This window comes from Myotis daubentonii, chromosome 16 (assembly GCF_963259705.1).
Source record: "Myotis daubentonii chromosome 16, mMyoDau2.1, whole genome shotgun sequence".
NCBI lineage: Eukaryota > Metazoa > Chordata > Mammalia > Chiroptera > Vespertilionidae > Myotis > Myotis daubentonii.
In genome coordinates, this window is record NC_081855.1 from 15,408,389 (window position 1) to 15,427,530 (window position 19,142).

Genomic DNA, 19,142 nt, shown 5'->3' on the forward strand with positions numbered 1-19,142 from the left:
AGAGCAAAGCCAGCTAATAGCTCTGCCCTTGGCATGACTCCCCCGGGAAACTGCCACGGGGGAACAAAGGTTAGAAACGGAGAGTTAGGCTTGGTGGGAATCATAGACGTGTGTGCCAGGGCAGAACCTGAAACCTACTGGGGGCTCAGTCTTGCTTCTCTCTTTCCTCGGCTGATGGCCGCCTCATCCCACCCCCAGGACCACCCGTAGGGCTGCTGACTGAGATCCACTCTGAGGGTCCCGGTGGCAGGAGAGCCAGCCGTGGTGAGAGGGAGGAGCAGAGAAGGCAGCTGGCCGCTGCTGCTCTGCGGCCAGTGTGGTCACGCCCCCTGGCACCCTGGCCCTCCGCGGGCTCGGGAGGGGTGTTCTAGTTGAGTAGGTAACCAGGGTTTCTAGGAAAAGGGAAGTAGGACTAATTCTGACCATTCTAATCTTACGCTTCCTCAAAGCAAACATGAGCAGCTTGGCAGTTATCAGACTTTGAAGTGTCAGAGGAAAGTGTGTTTTGGGCAGCTCCCCACAATGCAGAAACTGGACCATATGACCCTGAGATCATCAAGCGTTGGGATCTGGGGGGAGGGTGGTGTGGGGAGGGGTGTCCTAAAATCAGCCTTTGCATGTGTGTTTTGAATTAGAGAATAGCAGCCCTAACCGGTTTGGCTCAGTGGATAGAGCGTCGGCCTGCGGACTGAAGGGTCCCAGGTTCGATTCCGGTCAAGGGTACATGCCCAGTTGTGGGCTCGATCCCCAGTAGGGGGCATGCAAGAGGCAGCCGATCAATGATTCTCTCTCAGCATTGATGTTTCTATCTCTCCCTCTTCCTTCCTCTCTGAAATCAATAAAATTAGAGAAAAATGTATTCTCAGCAAAAACTTCAGTGAGTGCAAAAGTATTTAAAATAAAAAATTTGAGCCCTAATCGGTTTGGCTCAGTTGATAGAGCGTTGGCCTTCGGACTCAAGGGTCCTGGGTTCGATTCCGGTCAAGGGCATGTACCTTGGTTGCAGGCATATCCCCAGTGGGGAGTGTGCAGGAGGCAGCTGATCGATGTTTCTCTCTCATCGATGTTTCTAACTCTCTATCCCTCTCCCTTCCTCTCTGTGGAAAATCAATAAAATATATTTTTAAAAAATAATAAAATAAATAAAAAATTTAAATCCCTGGCCCAGTTCCCTATTTATCACATATTCTTCCAGATATTCATATTTTCTCACCTTCTAAACATATGTACAGCTAGTCTTTCTAAAAGATTGGAAAAACGATCCATGTTGTTTTGTAAACTTCTTTGACAGTGTACTGTGGACATCTTTCTATACTTGTACATTTTAGCCTAACCCATTTTTAAAGATAGCTATGCAGTAGTCCATTGCTAGTGTATGATATTAGTTTAACTAGCCCTTCTTTATTAAGGGGATATTCAAGTCTCATTTTACATTAACAAACAGTGTCTGGCAGCTTTTTTCTGAGGCCCAGATTTTAGCATATGCCACCGGGTCAGCATTTCTGTGAGTTCTGGGATATAGTGATTGCAAGAGACTGTAGGCCAGGGTTCAGTAAACTTTTTCTGTAAAGGTAGTATATCTTTTAGGCCTTGAGGCTCATATAATCTCTATCACAGCCCCTCAGCTCTACCACTATCATGCTAAAGCAGCCGTAGACAGTACAGAAACCAAGGGGTGAGGCTGTGTTCCAATAAAGCCTTATTTATGGACACTGATGTGTGAATTTCAAAAACTGAAATAGTCTTCTTTTTAACAATTTTAAAATGTGAAAGACGATGTTAGTTTAGGAGTCACAGGCTGTATGACAGCAGGGTGGGCTGGGTTTGGCCGCGGGTCCAGTTGGCTGCCGACCCCACTGTGGTCTCTGTCATCTGCAGTAGGAGCGGCCCGCCTTCCCCTCCCCTTCCTTCTCTCATGTGCTCAGGGTAATCCTGGCTCCCTGGTCCCACATTCTAGACACAGGCCAGTTTTATCCACTCATTGTTTAATTCATTCTTCAGCTGTTTGATTGAATTGTTCACTCAGCAGACGCTTGCTCAGTGGGCCTCAGATCTGCTCCAGGCAGAGTGCTGAATGCTGGGATATGATAAGAATCAGTCCCTGCCCTCTAAGTGCTTCTTCTTATAGTGGAAACAGAATTTAAATGAATACGTATTTGATAACCATTCTGAGCAGGACCTTGAAGGGGAAGCCCAGGGTGTTTTGAGAGCGAATTCATTTGAGACCCTGGAGATCAGGGAAGGCTTCCTGGAGGAGGAGGTACCCTTCAGCTCAGATGGAGAGGATGAGGAAAGGGCGGCCAATGGAAATGCCCTCCTGATAGCAAAGAGTTAGTCATGTTTGGAGGGATTGTCTATAGACCGTGAACATCATGTTAAGGATTTTGCTCCTTAGTCTAAGGGGATGGGAGGCCCGCCTACCTCTCTGGTCCTCTGGAACCCGTTCTTGGGTGGTTTTGTTTGGCTGCTGGGCTGCTGTTTAAGTTGCTGGATCTGCCTGCCTTTCTGCAGGAAAGGACCTATTAGAATAGCTGCTTGCTCTTCTCACACTTGCGTTATCTGACCTCCTGACACTTGAGCTTGTCACCTCCAGCTGGGCCCACTGTATCCAGCTTTCTGCTCTGACTCAGGGGCCTGTCCCACCTGTGGGTCAGGCCAGAGGCATGCACCACTGCCCAGGAGGCAGATGCCACCAGGGCCCCGCTCTAAGCCGCCCGGCCATACCTCTCTTCTCATCTTTCCCAAATACTCCGTCTTCCCTAATCCCTAATCAGTTCTTTCACAGAGGCTGCTTGGGCACAATAGGCGTCTGTCCCCGTTTTTGTACCGCATGCAGATAGCAGGCGTTTAAAGCCCAGTTTACATCTGTATTGCCAGGCTCTGGCGAATCCGCTTATTTCCAGTCCACTCGGGACTTTATGGGCGGGGATTGTCACGGCGCTTGTCTGGGCTGTGGGGATACAAAATCCAAAGGGAGGCCATCTCTGCCTTCAAGATCGCAGTTCTCATGGCATCAGACACACAGACACCAACAGGCGCTGTGGGTGTTCGCATGGGAATCTGGGGCTCAGGGAAGGGAGTCATCAACTTCTTCTGGGTATCAATCAAGCCTTCCAGGAGGGGGCGCTGGAGTCGGGGATCCAAGCTGAGGTCTCTGCATGCGCAAAGGCAAGGCCTCAAGGGGAGGCTGATGTGTTTGGGAAGGAGCAGAGAAGTGAGAGAGGGGCTTAGGGGTCTGAGCCATGAAAGACCCCCTGAGGTTCTTGGAGGTGTTGGGACTTGGCCCTGTGGGCAGTGGAGACTGTGGTAGGATCCAGAGCTGTGTGTGACAGGATCAGGACATTGTGGCAAGACTGCTTGTGCAGCCGAGGGAAGGGTTTAAGACAGTGAGCACGGAGCCTGGCAGACTAAATGAGAAGAGAAGTAATGAGGTCAGCTCCGTGTGCACCGCTGGCCAGAGAGGAGGAGGGAGAATCTGTCAGGGGGGATGCTCCAAGTCAGGGCACAGAGAGCGCTCGGACGCCTCTGAGTCTTCTGCCTCGTGTGCCGCAGCCATGCAGTGAGGACGGGATGGGGCGGGGGGGCGGGGAGGGCGGGGGAGCGGGTTTAGGAGAAAGAAGGTGAATCTACATAGAGTGTGTTCCTTGGGGGACATTTGGGAGAAATGGCGAGCATATGTTTGGACGGATGGGTCTGTGACTCAGGACATCTGGGCCAGCGGTGGGGACCTGGGGACTCTGTGGGTGCACCGCTTGGCAAGCGGAGAGCAGAATGGATTTCACCCCTACATCCCACTTGGCCTGACGCTGCGGTACAGTGACCAACCTGCACGACCGCAGGTGGCCACCCAGAATTTGCATTTCAGCATCTGAGAAGTGACGTCATCGCAGGACACCCAAGGCAGCCCCAGGGGAGAGCCCTGCAGAGCAGACCGCAAGGGAGGGGCAGGGAGACTGCAAAATTGTCAGATGTGCGAAATCCAGGAGAGGGCGATGGCAGGAAAGGCAAGGGAGCGGCGGCTGTCAGCCAGGGGCAGTCAGACAGACAGACAGACAGACGGAATGAAATACGGATCAGCTTCACAGTGGGGTGCTAGTTAAATCACTGGGGAAAGCATAGGCTATTTAGTAGATAGTGTTGGGCCAGGTGGCTAACAGGAAGTTCCAGTGGGTACGTTAACGTAATAACGTTCTTGTTTTCAGTAAGGCCATCACACATGCTTTTTATGAGACTTTGGGAAGTCCCCATGCCCCCTGTTGCTCCATGCTGTGGCTCGCCAGAGCATTTCGTCATGCAGGCTGGCCCTGAGCTCAGGCCAAAACCCCAGGTAGGGGTTCAGGTCTCAGGAAATTGCTTGTCCCCCACTGTTTCAGAAACTGCTTCAGTTCTCACCAAAAGTTGACTCAATGGCCAAAAACTTGGGATTGTGTTTAGTTCTTAGATAGTGAGCTGTTATCAGTAGGCTGTCCTGTCCAGGGACCTGAACTGGTGTTGGGTTGGGGTAGGGGGACTACTATTTGCACAACAGATGATCGCTTGTCAAGGGATGTAGTAGAACGTTATTTGTTCCATTCATAATTGGAAGGCCAGATATGCACATGTAATCACTCAACAGTGATATGGTTGTAGCTGTTCAGGTTTTCTTTTTGGAGAGATGCTGCTAGACATTGTTTAGGATATATTTTACCATTTGGACATTACAGGCCAGTAATGAAGGCCAAGGTTAGTTTTGTTTATTAATCTATGAATCACGATTTTACCTCTTTCCTATTAGTCTCTGTGCACTTCAAATCCAGTGGTTGTGTTTATTTTATCTGGGCCTTTCATTTCTGAAGAAAGAAGGTTATTTGAGGGGTAAGTCATAGTTCTCTTTCTCTAGGGAGCAGAGCCTGAGGCAAGAATTAAGTGTTAATGTCTCATTTGGGAGATGTGCGCCCTGAGCAGTAAGAGCGGGTAAGAGAGGAGATGAAGGGAGACACCCGCGCACTGGTGGGTGTGGCTAGTGAACCGCAGAGCCCCAGAGGGTCCCTCTGTCGGTGCACTCTCCCTGTGAGAGGGTGAGAGTCCAGGGAGAGCAGAGGTGTTCAATCTGCTCACCTCCCTCTCATCTCCTATTTCCCATTGGCCAAGCTCTCCCCTTGCAGATCTCTTTCCTCACGCTTTTGGATTGTCCCACCTGACCCCCAGCAAACTCTCAGAAAGCCTGACTCCACCCCCACACAGTGATGTTTTATCCAAGGTCATGGTGCAGGTCAGTGGGGCGCGGGCGAGGTATCAACCAAAACAGGAGGAGGCGGGTGGTGGGAATAGGGAGACCCCAATGCCCGTGTCCGCATGCAGAGACGCCCGTAGAACTGCGTGCGGTGGTGTACACCCCTCTCCCCTGTCAGACCTCCATGAATTGATAGCTCATGGGGTTCCAGCTGCCAATGACTTTTAATCATCGAACAGAGGAGTTGGCAGGGTATAGCCCTTGGGCCAAGGGCAGCTTGTAGCTTATTTTTATAAATGCATTTTTATTGGAGCACACCGTGCTCTTGCGTTTACACATGGGTTAAGGTTGTCCTGGCATGACGATGGCAGAGTTGAAACCACGTGACTCGCAAAGCCAAAAATATTTACTCTCTGTCTCTTGAAAGAAAAAGTTTGGGGATTCCTGGTCTAACAAATAGAATCGTTCTTTTTACACCTGAGGAAATGGAGTCCTCCGTGTGGCAAAGACTAAGTCACCTGGCCATTCATATGCCAGGATATGCCTGGGCCCCCAGTCTTCTAATGTTTGATATGTTGGCCTCCTCATTTAGGAGGATGGGCATGGGGCGGGGGGGCGGTGTGGTGACTTACTTAGCAGCAGGGGAGCTGAGTCCATAGATTAGTAGAAAAAATTGTCTGAAGTAACACTTATTTTTAAGGGAAACTTAACTATCCTGTTAGAGTGTCAGCTGGAACCCAGGAGAGCTGGGAATTGTTTTTAAACTCTTTTGACAAAGAATCCATATGTGTAAATGTTTTATTATGTTTGTGAGTGAAAGTTTGGAGGATTAAGCTAGGATTTGAGCTTTGGGGTTTGTTTGCCAAATAGTTGGTTGTTTTCTTGATTTCTTGTTTTAATTTTTCATTAAATGAGTAGATTCCCATTTAACTTTATTACACCAGGAGCTAATGTGAGTTTCTGGATCAGTTTCCCATAGAGCACTTTTAAAAGCATTCTTGGAGCTTTTCTTTGTTACAAATAATTGGATACTTTCCTAGCTCCCAGGATAGAGCAGCCCTGATAATTCCATTAATAAAAGTTGCCATGAGAAACGTCTATGCCCAAAAAACATCGATTTAGTTTCTTCTGTCCATCTGTGTTGCACAAACGTGAGACTAAAAAGATGCTTTCACTTGGCAGGTTTGGTTGATTGAAGTGTGTGCGTGTGCGTGTGTGTGTGCGTGCGGTCATGAACTTTGCTTATTTTGGCTTGATTTTTTTCTCTAATGGACTCTGAGTGGAAAGCTGTTAGACCTTAGAGCTTACTATTAATCTCTTCTGTTTGGGGCAAATGTTTTCTCCCAGAGATTCCACTTTGATTTGTAGTGTGAAGTTAACACTTGAGTGCACAACACGCCCCCCATTTCTCACCAGTTTTTAAGACCGATAATCTCTTGGAATCTTGGCAGATGCCAAGTGGGTTAGAGAGTCGCTCTCACTGCCAGGAAGTTTAGGATCCATAAAAGTCAAAAGACAAAGACAGCAAGTATTTTATTGTTGACTGTATTCTAAAAAGCTGTTACTTTGAAAATGACTGCTTTTGAACTTTCCTCATTGTCTGGTGGATGGAGTCACTGATAAGCAGCAAATGGCTTAGATATGAAGTGAAACAAAAAGAATGTGGAATGGGACCCAGCAGTTCCACTCCTAGATATATACCCAAGAGAACTGAAAACATCCATGCACACAAAAACCTATATATGAGCCCTAACCGGTTTGGCTCAGTGGATAGAGCGTCAGCCTGCAGACTGAAGGGTCCCGGGTTCAATTCCGGTCAAGGGCATGTACCTTGGTTGCGGGCACATCCCCAGTAGGGGGTGTGCAGGAGGAGGCAGCTGATTGATGTTTCTCTCTCATCGATGTTTCTAACTCTCTATCCCTCTCCCTTCCTCTCTGTAAAAAATCAATAAAATATATTTAAAAACAAAAAACAAAACAAACCTATATACGAATGCTCACGGAAGCATTAATCATAATGGCCATAAACAGCTTAAGTGTCCATCAGCCGATGACTGGAAAACAAAATGTGGACCATCCCTGCAATAGGACCTCAGCCATAGAATGGAATGAAGCTCTAACACATGCTACAACACGGACGGACCTTGGAAACATCATGCTAAGTGAAAGAAGCTAGACACAAAGCCACATATTGTATGCTTCCCTTTATGTGAAATGCCTAGAATAGGCAAATCCGTAGACTCAGAAAGTAGATTAGTTTCCAGGGTCTGGGGAAGGGGTGAATAAGAGTGACTGCTAAGAGGTAGGAGGTCTCTTTTTGAGGGAATAAGAATGTTCTAAAATTAGGTAGTGGTGATAGTTGTATGAATTGTGAAATATACCAAAAGTCACTGTATTGTGTGCTTTTATTTTTAATATATTTTTTTATTGATTTCAGAGAAGAAGGGAGAGGGAGAGAGAGACAGAAACATCAATGATGAGAGAGAATCACTGATTGGCTGCCTCCAGCACGCCCCACACTGGGAATTGAGCCTGCAACCTGGGCATGTGCCCTGATGGGGAGTTGAACCTGACCTCCGGTTCACAGGTCAATGCTCAACCACTGAGCCACACCAGCCGGGCCCGGCAGTTCCATTTTTAATTTTTTTAGGAAGCTCCACACTGTTTTCCATAGTGGCTGCACCAGTCTGCATTCCCACCAGCACTGTCCCAGGGCTCCTTTTTCTCCACATCCTCGCCAGCACTTGTTGTTTGTTGATTTATTGGTAGTAAAAAAATTTGTGCTCCGTGGTTGATGTGAACCCGTAGATTGGAAAGGCGACTGTAGTGTCTAGTCTTTATTCTTACCTGTATAATTGAATGTATGGCAGGTTTTATAATTTCAAAGCTTTTGAATCAATAGTTCTTTTTATAAACCTCAGCATTTTTGCTATTTTAAAAACACCCGTGGCCCAGCAGGTGGGGGGTCAGTGGTTGAGCATCAACCTGTGAACCAGGAGGTCAAGGTTCGATTCCCCGTCAGGGCATATGCCCAGGTTGCAGGCTCGATTCCCAGTGTGGGGTGTGTTAGAGGCAGCCGATCAATGATTCTCTCTCATCATTGATGTTTCTGTCTCTCTCTCCCTCTCCCTTCCTCTCTAAAATCAATAAAAATATTTTTATTTAAAATTTTTAAAAACACACACAAAAAAACACCTGTGGACTCTGGTTTCAACTTTGATTCTGGCTGAGGGTAAGTCAGAGAGGTTGGGGCTTATGCTAATTTTATGTTCCTACTCTGCATAGCACTCTGACATGGGGACACAATGAACACCATCCTGCCTTCAAGCCACTCAGCGTCCACTGAGACAGTCCAGCCTCGATGGGGAGTGGTCATTCTTCTCCCACCTTTCTCTGCCCGGAGATTTCACCTCCGCTTGGTTGGGAAGTGTGTGCCAGCGGACAGTCTCCGTGTTCTCACCTTCCCTCCCACTGCACAACCCGCAGCTCACTTGTTTCAAGTGGCAGGATCTCTGCGAGTCATTAGATCGACCAGTATTCTTAGTTAAAAGCCAAACACAGTATAGGATGACTGTGAGTTGTGTGCCTTTCGGAATGACGTTCGCTTGGTTTGCACTCTTTTTAAGCAGTGCTGGTCTCCAATGACTGGATTTCTGGGGAAGCGGCATTATGGTGCCTCTGTGTGTGGTGGCAGGGGTGACGGTCAGGGCAGAGTCAGGACCTCCAGGTCCTGGTGGGCTGTCCTGCAAAGAATACGTACAGCGGATGTCCCATGGTTGGTGGTCTTGAGGCCACAGGCTGTCCGCAGAAGCACCTTATGCTGTGCACACAGTGCTTCACAATGTTCAATCAGTTGCCAACACTGGAATATTGGGAGGTTTTTCACAGATGCCTGAATACTTGTCTTCTCTTGAAAAATCATGAGGTGTGGCCACCCTGGACCCACCGACACCCCTGAACACACCTGAGTGGAGCTGAGAGGGTCGCCACTACCCTGAATTTTCTTATATTCATGCATTCATTTTACATGTCCAGTTCTTGAGGGCATTGACTTTGACCTGTGTTCAGACAGAGCCTCATGGATGTGCACTAAGTATTGCAGGGGAGAATTGGCGTGAGACAGGCAGTCAGAAAGATATCTTATAAATGCACTTGGAAATCGGAGATTATGGGACCAGGTAAGAGAATGAAGGGTCCAAGGAGACGTGGCTAACGTTGGTCCACAGATCTGCAACATCAACTTCAAGCGAAGGACCTTCAAACTCAGCCCTCGCTCTGCCTCATTCCCAGAGCTTTGAAATGCAGGAAATTTATACCAGCCTCCAAGGGCTTGTATAAGGCCCGTGTGCGTGTTGGGAGGGCAGGAGCCATGGGAACATGTGGCTACGGCTGGAGGTTAGGGTGTGCCGGGAAGGGCATCTGGACAGATATAGCCAGTGGAGCTGTTTAAAGGGTTAGGTCCCTTGGAGTCAGTGGAACGCCTAGCAAGATGGGCTGTAGGTTATATTCTGATGAGTGAGTGGGCAGGGGACTTGTGACTTGATTATCAAGCAACAAGTGTTTGCTCAAAGCGCCAGCTCTACTTACGTACTTGGATGGCTTCGCGCAGGGGTGGTGGGCAAACAGTGCCAAGGGCTGCAGGGCTGCAGACAGAGAGCTCCCCGAAGCCGAGAGGGCGTGCCAGGTGGGACTTTCCTTGTGGGCTGCAGGCAGTGTTCTTTCCTATGCAGCCAGGAGTCATACCATCAACGTGCCCTTTGCCCCCGTGTGGGAGTTGGCCTCCGTGTGTAACGCTGGCGCGCTCTCCCGACGACGAGATCTTTATTATGGAGGGAGGAGCATGGAGCGGGGAGCAGCTCTTCTGTTATTTCGGTCCCAGTTGGATTCCAGAGAAGGCAGCACTCATCCAAGAGGCGTGGGAGGAGGAGAACGGGGTGAGGCGTTAGTCATGCAAGACGCCTGTTTACTGGGAGCCCCTCCCTGGTCGCCGGGTGCTCGGCTGTGCATGGGGCACAGAGACCCCACCCTGCAGGGTCCTGCTGTCCTTGGACAGATCGTAAGCTGGGCCTTACGCCCAGCGGGCCCCTGGGCATTCCTGCTGAATGCAGCTCCTGCCCCCTTGCCAGCCGTGGGAGCTGCCTCGCTGTGTGCCCAAAGGCACCCTCAGCCCGAGAAGAAATAGCTCCCTTAGCCGGGAGAGGGGAGGATGTTATTAAGTGTCTAGCAGGGGAGTGGACTAGAGGGGTCCTGCTCCCCACCCTGGCATTAGCCCTCAGTGGCCCTTGTGGGGACCTAGTGGAAGGCTTGGTGACTGGGGGCTCTTGGCGTGGAAGGTGGGAGCAAAGTTCCAGCTGGTACAGAACATTTTCATCATTTTCACAAGCAGCCTGTCTGTACACGTGTGCTCTGCCAGGATGCCATCTGGCCCAGGATGCCTTTGGTCCCTGATGTCGGTCTCCTTGGTGCCCCTCTGGGCCCTGCCACAGACCCAAACCTTCTGCAGCTGAACCCCCCGGATCCGTCTGCCTTTTGTTTATCTAGACTTTCCTGCCCCCAAATGAACTCCGTGTGTTAGCTCGACGTCCATCCCGGCCTCCTAACGCCCCCGGCCAGATCCAGCCTTTCGCCTCCTGGTATGGGATGAACCATGCACCCCTCCCACCGAGATGTCCAAGTCCTGACCCCCAGTCCCTGTGAATGTGACCTTGGATGAAGGGCCTTTGCAGATGAAGTTAAGATGAGGTTGTGCTGGAGCAGGGCGGACGGGCCTGGCCATAGGTGGGGCCCTGACCATAGGGAATTGGCCACAGAGGGAAGACAGTGTGAGGACACGGGAGAATGGCTAGGAGCCAAGGACTGGCCAGGGCCCCGAGGGCCAGGAGAGAGAGGCCTGGAACAGGTGCTCCCTCACGTCCTCAGGAGGAACCACCTGCTAACACCCGCATCTCAGACTTCCGGCTTCCAGAGCGGTGACACGATGGCTTTAGTTTGTGGTATTTGGGGGAAGCCCCTGAAAACCAGTACACTTCCGTGCCCCAGCCCAGCACGCCGCTCGCGGTTCTTTGGACGCTGCCAAGCCAGGCCCAGGTGTGTGTGTTCCCCTAGATGCCCACAGAGGCACAGTCTGTCACCTGCACCTGTGGCACCTGGTCGGAGGGTCAGGCAGCAGCAGCAGCAGCAGGGGAGGTGGCCTGCCTTCAGCTTGTCAGCGTCTCCGTGAACGGGGGTGGGGGGGTGGGGGGGTGGGGGGGGGCTCTGCCTTAACACAGCTGCCTGGGTCCCAGGTTCCGGGGGTTCCCAGAGGAAGTGCGAGCTTTCATCCAAGCTTCAGAAGAGAGGCCCACCGAGCAGGTGGCTGGCAGGCCCTCCTGTGCGGCTCCTGGCAGGTCCCCAAGAGGACGTGGCTGGAGGTGACACCCCCTCTCTGCGCTTCAGTCAGTCCCTCCCTCTGTGATTCCCCGTCTCTGAAAGAGGGCACTGGGCCGGCTTTGAAAGCCCTTTCAAGCCCTTGTCTCTCCCCGAGGGCCAGACCGTAGTGGCCATGCAGACAGGGCCGCACTCCCTGCCACCACCGGTCTCCGTCCCCGATTGCCGCTGGCTGGGGTGCCCTCCACTCCTCTGCTCCGTGATCCACCTTGGCATTCATGTGTGGGCGGGGGAGCTGCTTGGCCGGATGGTGGTTTCTGAGCCGGGGGGTTAGGGAGGACTTTTGTTTTCTCTCTTGCTCCTGTGTGTCTCCCACTGGCTTCTCCAGGACCTGTACTACTTTTGTGAGGAGGGTGAGAGCAATTTCTCTGAAATAGAGGGTGCTCTCTCTTGCTTTCCCTTCCCCAGCGTAGCATCCCATCCGCCTCTGCTCCTCTACAGAAGTGGCCTTGTGTCCCGGGGTTTCTTCCAGGCTGAGATGCACAAACCAGAAGCTGAAAGGGCCCTGAGCAAACCTTTTGACATAGTGCGAGGAACACCAGGGCTTCTGGGTCACGTGATCTCTGCCACAGAGGAGGAGTGCGCCAGGCTGGGAGTCTAAGAGACCCCCTCCCTGCCTGCCTCCTTCTGGCCTCACTTCACTTGCTTCCTGCTGCTGGACTATAAATACGATAAGTGTTGGTGGGAGTGGAGACATGACAGAAAAGGGTAGCAGGAGGACAGCGGGGCAGAGCCCTGGGGACGGAGCAGAAAGGGTCAGGGAGCACACGGTGCTTTTGTTCACCACATCCCCGCCCGGCTGGCTCAAGCCTCGCACACCGAGAGTGGATTCTTATTCCCAGGTGTGCAAATGCAATGTCGTCTCAGCTGGCGGGCTTTCGAGCCGGGGTGGAACCCCCGAGAGGCCTCCATGGCAACCTGAGTGTTTGTGGTTCTGGGGGAACCTCTTCTTGGCTCTCAGAACATCTGCCCTGTTAGGTTCACTCTTCTTTTTTTGGGTCTCTCGGGCCAACTTAAATAGTCACTGTGGTTTCCAGCAGCAACACCTGCTTGGAGGAAATGGCATAAGCAGTGGGTGCTTTGAAGTCAGAGGAATGTGTGGGTTGTTTTCATTGTTGTGCCTTTAAACAAACTTTTTTTTAAGGGCTCCACCCTTAACACCTGGAGGAAGGGTGAACTGTTGCAGAGAAATCTGCCCTTCCTTGTCTTCCTCTAGGCCTCTGGTTCCCAAAGTGGGGTTCCCGGACAGCAGCATCAACATCACCTGGGAACTCGTTAGGAAGGCAGGAGCTCAGGCCTCCCAGAGCTGAGAAGCAGAAACTCAGGGCTGGCCCCCACGCCCTGCTCTCCCAGTCCCCTAGGTGGCGCTGATGGGCTCCGAAGCCCACCTGGGAGGCTGCTCTGTTTGTAGCTTTCCACCTGCTCCCTAAGGAGGCTTTCAGGCCTCTTTGCTCATGCAATTCCCACGGATTTTATTTCATTCGCTCCAAATGTGCCTATTTCTTCCCCATTTTGTGTGGTCACCTCTATCCGGAATGCCATTTCTCGATGTTTGGAAATAGCTTCTTTTGCCCAGCATTTCTGTACACTTTCTGCGGTGTCGGCCCATGATAAGGGCTCTGGGGAGCCGCTGGGGCCCTTTGCACCTGGGGAGCTGGCTGGCCTTCCCCGGGACCCAGCAGTTGGAAGGGCCTCGGCGGCCATCCCTCAGAGAAATGATTATTATTTCTATTTCCCAAAATAACCCCAGCTCTCTCTGACAGCTTTCCTCCGTCTTGTGAAAAGCAACACTCTTAGGGATTCTGAGCTTGGTTCCTAAACGGGAAGTCACACCTTTTACTGGAAAGCCTTCTAAATATGGATCAGCAGTGCAGAGCGATTGAAGTTCATGAACGCTGTTTCTCAGGAAACAAATCAGAAAGGTGACGCCTGGGTGGGCAATGCCACTTCCTGGGAGAGAAGCTTCCGGGCAGCTGAGCGTGCGATCTGCACGCCGAGGGTATGGAAGACCCTCCGGGGCATGTGAAGAGGCCACGGTTCAGCTTGTTCACGGAACATCCAGACGCGGGTCTCATGGCCTGGGGCCGGCGTTGGCCGGGTACGGGCAGTGCAGTTTGGGGATGTGGACGTGCAGGAGCTGTCTTGCTATAGGAATAGAGCCTATTCAAACAGCTTATGAAATAGCCATTTTAGAAAGACAGGGTGTCTCAGAGCAGCCCCCCTCAGAACTGGGAAACCCGGTGTTGAGCCGATCGTCCCTCCCCGCCTCGGGTCTTGTGGTGTCTCATGCCCCCTTCTCTGGGTTTGCTCCAGACATTTATTTAGGTTTTTACTCTGCACACTTGCCTCTTCGCATTAGCAGCTGTTTAGCAGAAAATTGTCACTGACAGTGGGAGCTGCCCACCCCACGTCCTATTCTCTACAGCGTGCGCTGGTCCCTGCTGTGGCCGAGTAGGGATGCCCCTGGGATGGGGATCTGCACGGGGGGGTGTGGGGAGCACTCTGGGGTTTGGACAGTTAGAGCAGGGTCCTGATCATGGGTAGTTCTTATTCGTCGTGATGTTTTCTAATTCTGATTGCGATTTTTTGAAACTCTGTTGTTATAGAGTTTTAAGAATTGACCAGCAGCACATGCTGTGCAGTCCTTCAGGAGTTTTCCGCGCGCATACATTTACTTAGGCCTCCCTTGGTGTACCGAGAGCCCTCATGCACTCACACTCGCACACTCGCACACTCATTTTTTAACTCAGCCATGGGCCATGTGACCGATCGTAGTTCTAACAGCTGCTTTGAGCGGGTCTTCATTCATCAGCACTTAGTGAGCGTCCACTGGGCTCAGGGCCTGGGGGACAGGCAGACACGGATGGACACAACCCCTTCCTCCGAGCACGTCTGCAGGAGGGATGGGCTTGGAAGCAGGTGCTAAGGCTGAGGTGGGAGGGGGTCAGCCGGGCTTCCCGGCAGCCTGGGAGCCCCCGAGGGCAGCGTGAATGCTGGGAGCCCCAGCTCCCCCCCAGCCTGGTCCCTGCACGGTTAGCGCTCAGAACGTCTGAATGGTGTTGACGGGGAGCACACAGGACCATGAGGTCACCGGGACTCTCCCAGGTCCCGCCAGCAGGACAATATCCTGTCGCCCTGATCTGTCAGCTCTGTCTACCCTAGACACCTGGGGAGAGGACTGCATAAAACTCATCCTTCTTGTCCTAACTCAGGCCTTTGCCCTCCAGGACGTAAGATAACACATCCTGAAGGAGGCGGGTCCTGCGCAGCAACCTGCTCCCCCTCCCCCTCCCTTGCCACCCTGTGCCCGCTCTCTAGGACCTTCTGGTGCCTTTTCCCTCCTGTCTTCCTCCTCTCTCCTCTTCACCCCCTGTTCTCGGAAAGGCTCTAAGGCAGGGGTGGGGAGCCTTTCTTCTGCCCAGGGCCACGTGGATATTTATAACATCATTCTCGGGCCATACAACATGATCAACTTAAACATTAGCTGCTATATTCGGTCATTTAATTAACTCACCCCTAATGCCTCAGCAGGGCCAGACCCAGTGATTTCACGGGCCGGATATGGACGTTCCCCACCCCTTGCTCTAAAGCAGTGGGTCTCAACCTTCTGGCCCTTTAAATACAGTTCCTCATGTTGTGGTGACCCCCAACCATAAAATTATTTTCGTTGCTACTTCATAACTGTAATGTTGCTACTGTTATGAATCGTCATGTAAATATCTGATATGCAGGATGGTCTTAGGCGACCCCTGTGAAAGGGTCGTTCGACCGCCAAAGGGGTCGCAACCCACAGGTTGAGAACCTCTGCTAAAGACTCAGTCACGCTAAAGGACTCTGACAATCTACTCTAATTGACAAGTCCCCCGGGAACCAATGCAGATAACACAGCCTCATGTTGAAGTTGGGGTTCTCTGGGGGACAGCTATGAACCTGGTAGTTATAGAAGGTTGGGATGGAGGTGGTGGGCATTGGGGGGGTCACCCCCATGGCCACTGTGCATCTTGCTTCTCACCTTGCTGAGCCTACGCCTGACCCAGACCCACGCCCTGCGGTTTTGTCCATCTGGGCACCTCCCGGGCTGCGGCTGGTTCCCGCGACCATGTTACCACGGCCTCTGCCAGCTTCCCCCCTCTGGTTAGTCACTGAGACTGCTGGTTAAGATGCTGGCTTCTGGGTTCCACCCAACACCTGCTAAACCAGAATTTGGAAGCGCAAGGTCTGGGCATCAGTGTTTTTAACGAGCGCGTTCCTGGTGAATAACTACATTTGGGAAGCGGGACTGGAGCTCTGCCAGGAGCCTGTGCTTAGGTTTCAGGTCCCGAGTGTCCAGGCTTTCGTTTCAATAGATTTTCCTTCTTGGCGTCTACTTACAACATTGTTAACCCTAAGACGGGGGTCCTGATATCTGTGAACCGGCAGTTGGCTGCCAGCATCTGTCGGCTCAGTGATAAGGCACCTTTTTCCCACATGGAGGTCAACCCTCATTTCCCCTCCGCCCAGGTTCAGGGATCCCAGTGTGTCTGCCCAGGTGCGCACTCTCTCAGGAAGCTGGTCGATCGGGGATTGAGGGGTTGAGAGACAGGCTCAGAGAGTTCAGGCAGCCCCCTCCCCTCTCTGGAGCCCCCCACCCCCACTGCTCCTGGCCCTGCTCTCCCCAGGCCCTCTGTGTGGGCTGGAGCCAGTCCAGAGCTTGCTTCAGGCCAGTAGCAACAGGCCAGGGTCTCACCAGCCCTCTCTCCTCTGTGAAATGGGCACAGGCCCTGCCCCACCTGGATCACTTGGCTGCATAAGGATCCTCTGAGCTGCTGTGAAGTGGGAAGAAGTGGGGACTCGCTGTACCTCAGAAAGGCTAAGAAGGTTCTAGCACCACAGAGGAGCCCTTCCTCCTTCTCCCTTTGTGTGTGTGTGTGGGGGGGGCGCTCTGTGAAGGCATGGAGAGGAGGACAGGGAGGGAAGGGTTAGGAGGGTGGAAGTTGGGAAGCAGAGAGAAGGGAGGAATGGCGAGGGTTTGGTTTTAATAGCATCCTTGTGTTTTGAGGGCTCACTGTATGTCAGAGACTGTCCGTGCCTCTAACTATTCATCCCACCACGGGGCAGCCATGGGTTACCCGCTTCAGCTTGAGGGAACGAGGCTGAGCCCACGGCCGTGTGTACCCAGGGTCGACCTGGGATTCACACATCTGTGTGTGTGGCGCCAGCCCCAGCTCTTCCTCAGAACTCCAGGCGGCCTCAGCATATTCAAGGGCAGCTCGCCATCCCATTTCCTCGCCTGTGACAGTGGAGTCCTGGTGTCTCCAACGCCCTCTTCCTTGGAGCACGATGAGCCATGGCTCAGGGAGTGCCCCGGGCCTGCAGGGCTGTGCGCTGGGAATTGGGGGTGTCAGCTACCCCTCCCCACCCTGTCCCTGCCCAGGCTGGACTCCTGCCGTGCATTTCTCACTGGCGACCTCCGTGTCCCGGTGTCCCGGCGCCTGGCTGGGTCTGTGTTTGCAGAAGCTGGGCCCGGGGAAGTCTCTCGCTGCCTGAGAGAGCGGTCCCAGCCCAGGTCGGCAGCACCCAGCTGTGGTCAGTCCTGGGCGGCCCTGCGGAGCGCAGTCCTTCGCTGGGATGAGCCTCCGTGTCTTCCCACTGGCTGAGAGCTCGCCTGTTGCCACTTCCAGAGGGTCTGCGCTGTGTGTGGACAGGTGGGGCAGAGTGGAAGCCGCATGGCGGCAGGGGGGGAGGGGGGGGGGCGAGAATCTGGATGAAGCTTCCCAAGCAAGAATCTCCCAGTCCAGCTGCCCTTCCTGATGGTACTGGATCATTCAAGAAGCAACTCCAGGCCCGCAGAGTCTGAAAGCAGCACGGGAGTAGTGCTCCAGAGCCAAGGGGGTCATTGCCTGGGCACCCCTTTCCCCAACCCTGCCTGAGACACCCCAGATCCACAGTGTCCCGGCCCCTGGTGGGGGCAGCGCTGCCAGTGCCACTGCAGCGTGGTGAAGGCCCCTGGATGGGCCGTGCCCCAAGCGTGGCACACAGACCAGCCCTGCCTCTCCCTCTCCCTCTTCCTGAGCTTGTCTGGCCTCTGCAGGAGTGACAGGCTGGCCAGGCAGAGGCGGCATTCACAGATGACCCAGCTGGGCGCCCGGTGTCCGCTACGTCCCAGAGCCTCCTCAGTCGCAGGTCCTGGCACAGCAGCCAGTGGATCCTGTCACTTCTGTGCTCCAAACTCTGCAGTGACTGTCCCTATATTCAGAATAAGAGCCAGTCCTCACCGTGACCTTGAAGACCCCGAGCAGTGGCTCCTAAACCTGGGCGAGCACCCAAATCACTGGGGGGCTGGTGGAAACATCGGCCACAGGGTCCTCCTTAGAGTTTCGGATGCAGGAACTCGTCGTCTTAGGGCTGAGAATGTGCACATCTGACACGTCCCAGTGGATGCTGTGTTGGTGGTCTGGGGACCCCACTTTGAGAACCATGGCCCTGGGCGACCCATTCCAGTCCGTTACTTCCAGCCTCTTCAGCCACACCATCCTTCCTGCTGCTCTCTGTAGATGACAGACATGTGCCTGTCTCTGAGCCTTTTCATCTTCTGTTCCCTCGGCCTGGAATTCTCTTCCCTCAGATATGTGCGTGGCTTGTTCCTCCATTTGTGCAGCCACCAGCTTCCTACGCCGCCCCAGTGCCCCCATGTCCTGTCGCACACGCCAGTGTGAGTCCCTCACCTTCTGTCAGGATTGGGCTGTGTGACCTGAAGAAGTGAGAAGCCGTCACAGCAAGTCAGTTCTGAGGCTGGATTATAAAGACATCTCAGCCTGCGCCCTCAGGGCAAGCAGCTGCTGTGTGTGTGTGTGTGTGTGTGTGTCTGTGTGTGTGTGTGTGTGTGTGTGTGTGTGTGTGTGTGTGTTTGCACGCAACTTTGGCTCCTGCTGGTGGCCAGGGAGCCACCTGGAAGTGGCGCCTCCAGCCCCAGTCAAGCGCTCGATGATGTAAGAGATAGTGGATGCAGACTGCAGCCTCATGGGCGAGCCCGAGCCAGAAGTGCCAGGCTCAGCCGCTCCCGAGTCCTGACTCACCGACCCGGGTGACAATGAATGCTTGTTGATTTAAGCTGCTAAATTTAGGGTAATGTGTGATGCAGCAACAGATACTACTAAATGTGCCTTTCTCAGCGAGGCCTTCTGAAGCCACCTGACCAAATTATATCCCTTCCTAATAACACTTCTTACCCCCTTCTCTGCTGTATTCTCTTCAGAACACACCACCCTCTAACCTAACATGTCTTACATACTTATTACCTGTCTCCTGGCATGACTTCCTCCCTTCACCCCCATTAGAAATATTTTAGATTTCCTTTCATCAAAAATGTTATCCTATATAATAAAAGCCTAATATGCTAAGTGTCCGGTCGTCTGGTCGGCCATTCAACCAATCAAAGTGTAATATGCTAATAATATGCTAAGGCTACTCCACTACTGGCTATGACGTGCACTGACCACCAAGGGGCAGACACTCTGACCGGTAG

At 52.6% G+C, this 19,142-nt stretch overlaps 1 protein-coding gene across 6 annotated transcripts in view; it reads left to right on the top strand.

Moving 5' to 3' along the window:
• The window catches only part of GAS7 (growth arrest specific 7), a 207,304-nt gene that overhangs the window by 128,097 nt on the left and 60,065 nt on the right, over window positions 1-19,142 (top strand). The gene's annotated exons all lie outside the window — the stretch shown is intronic.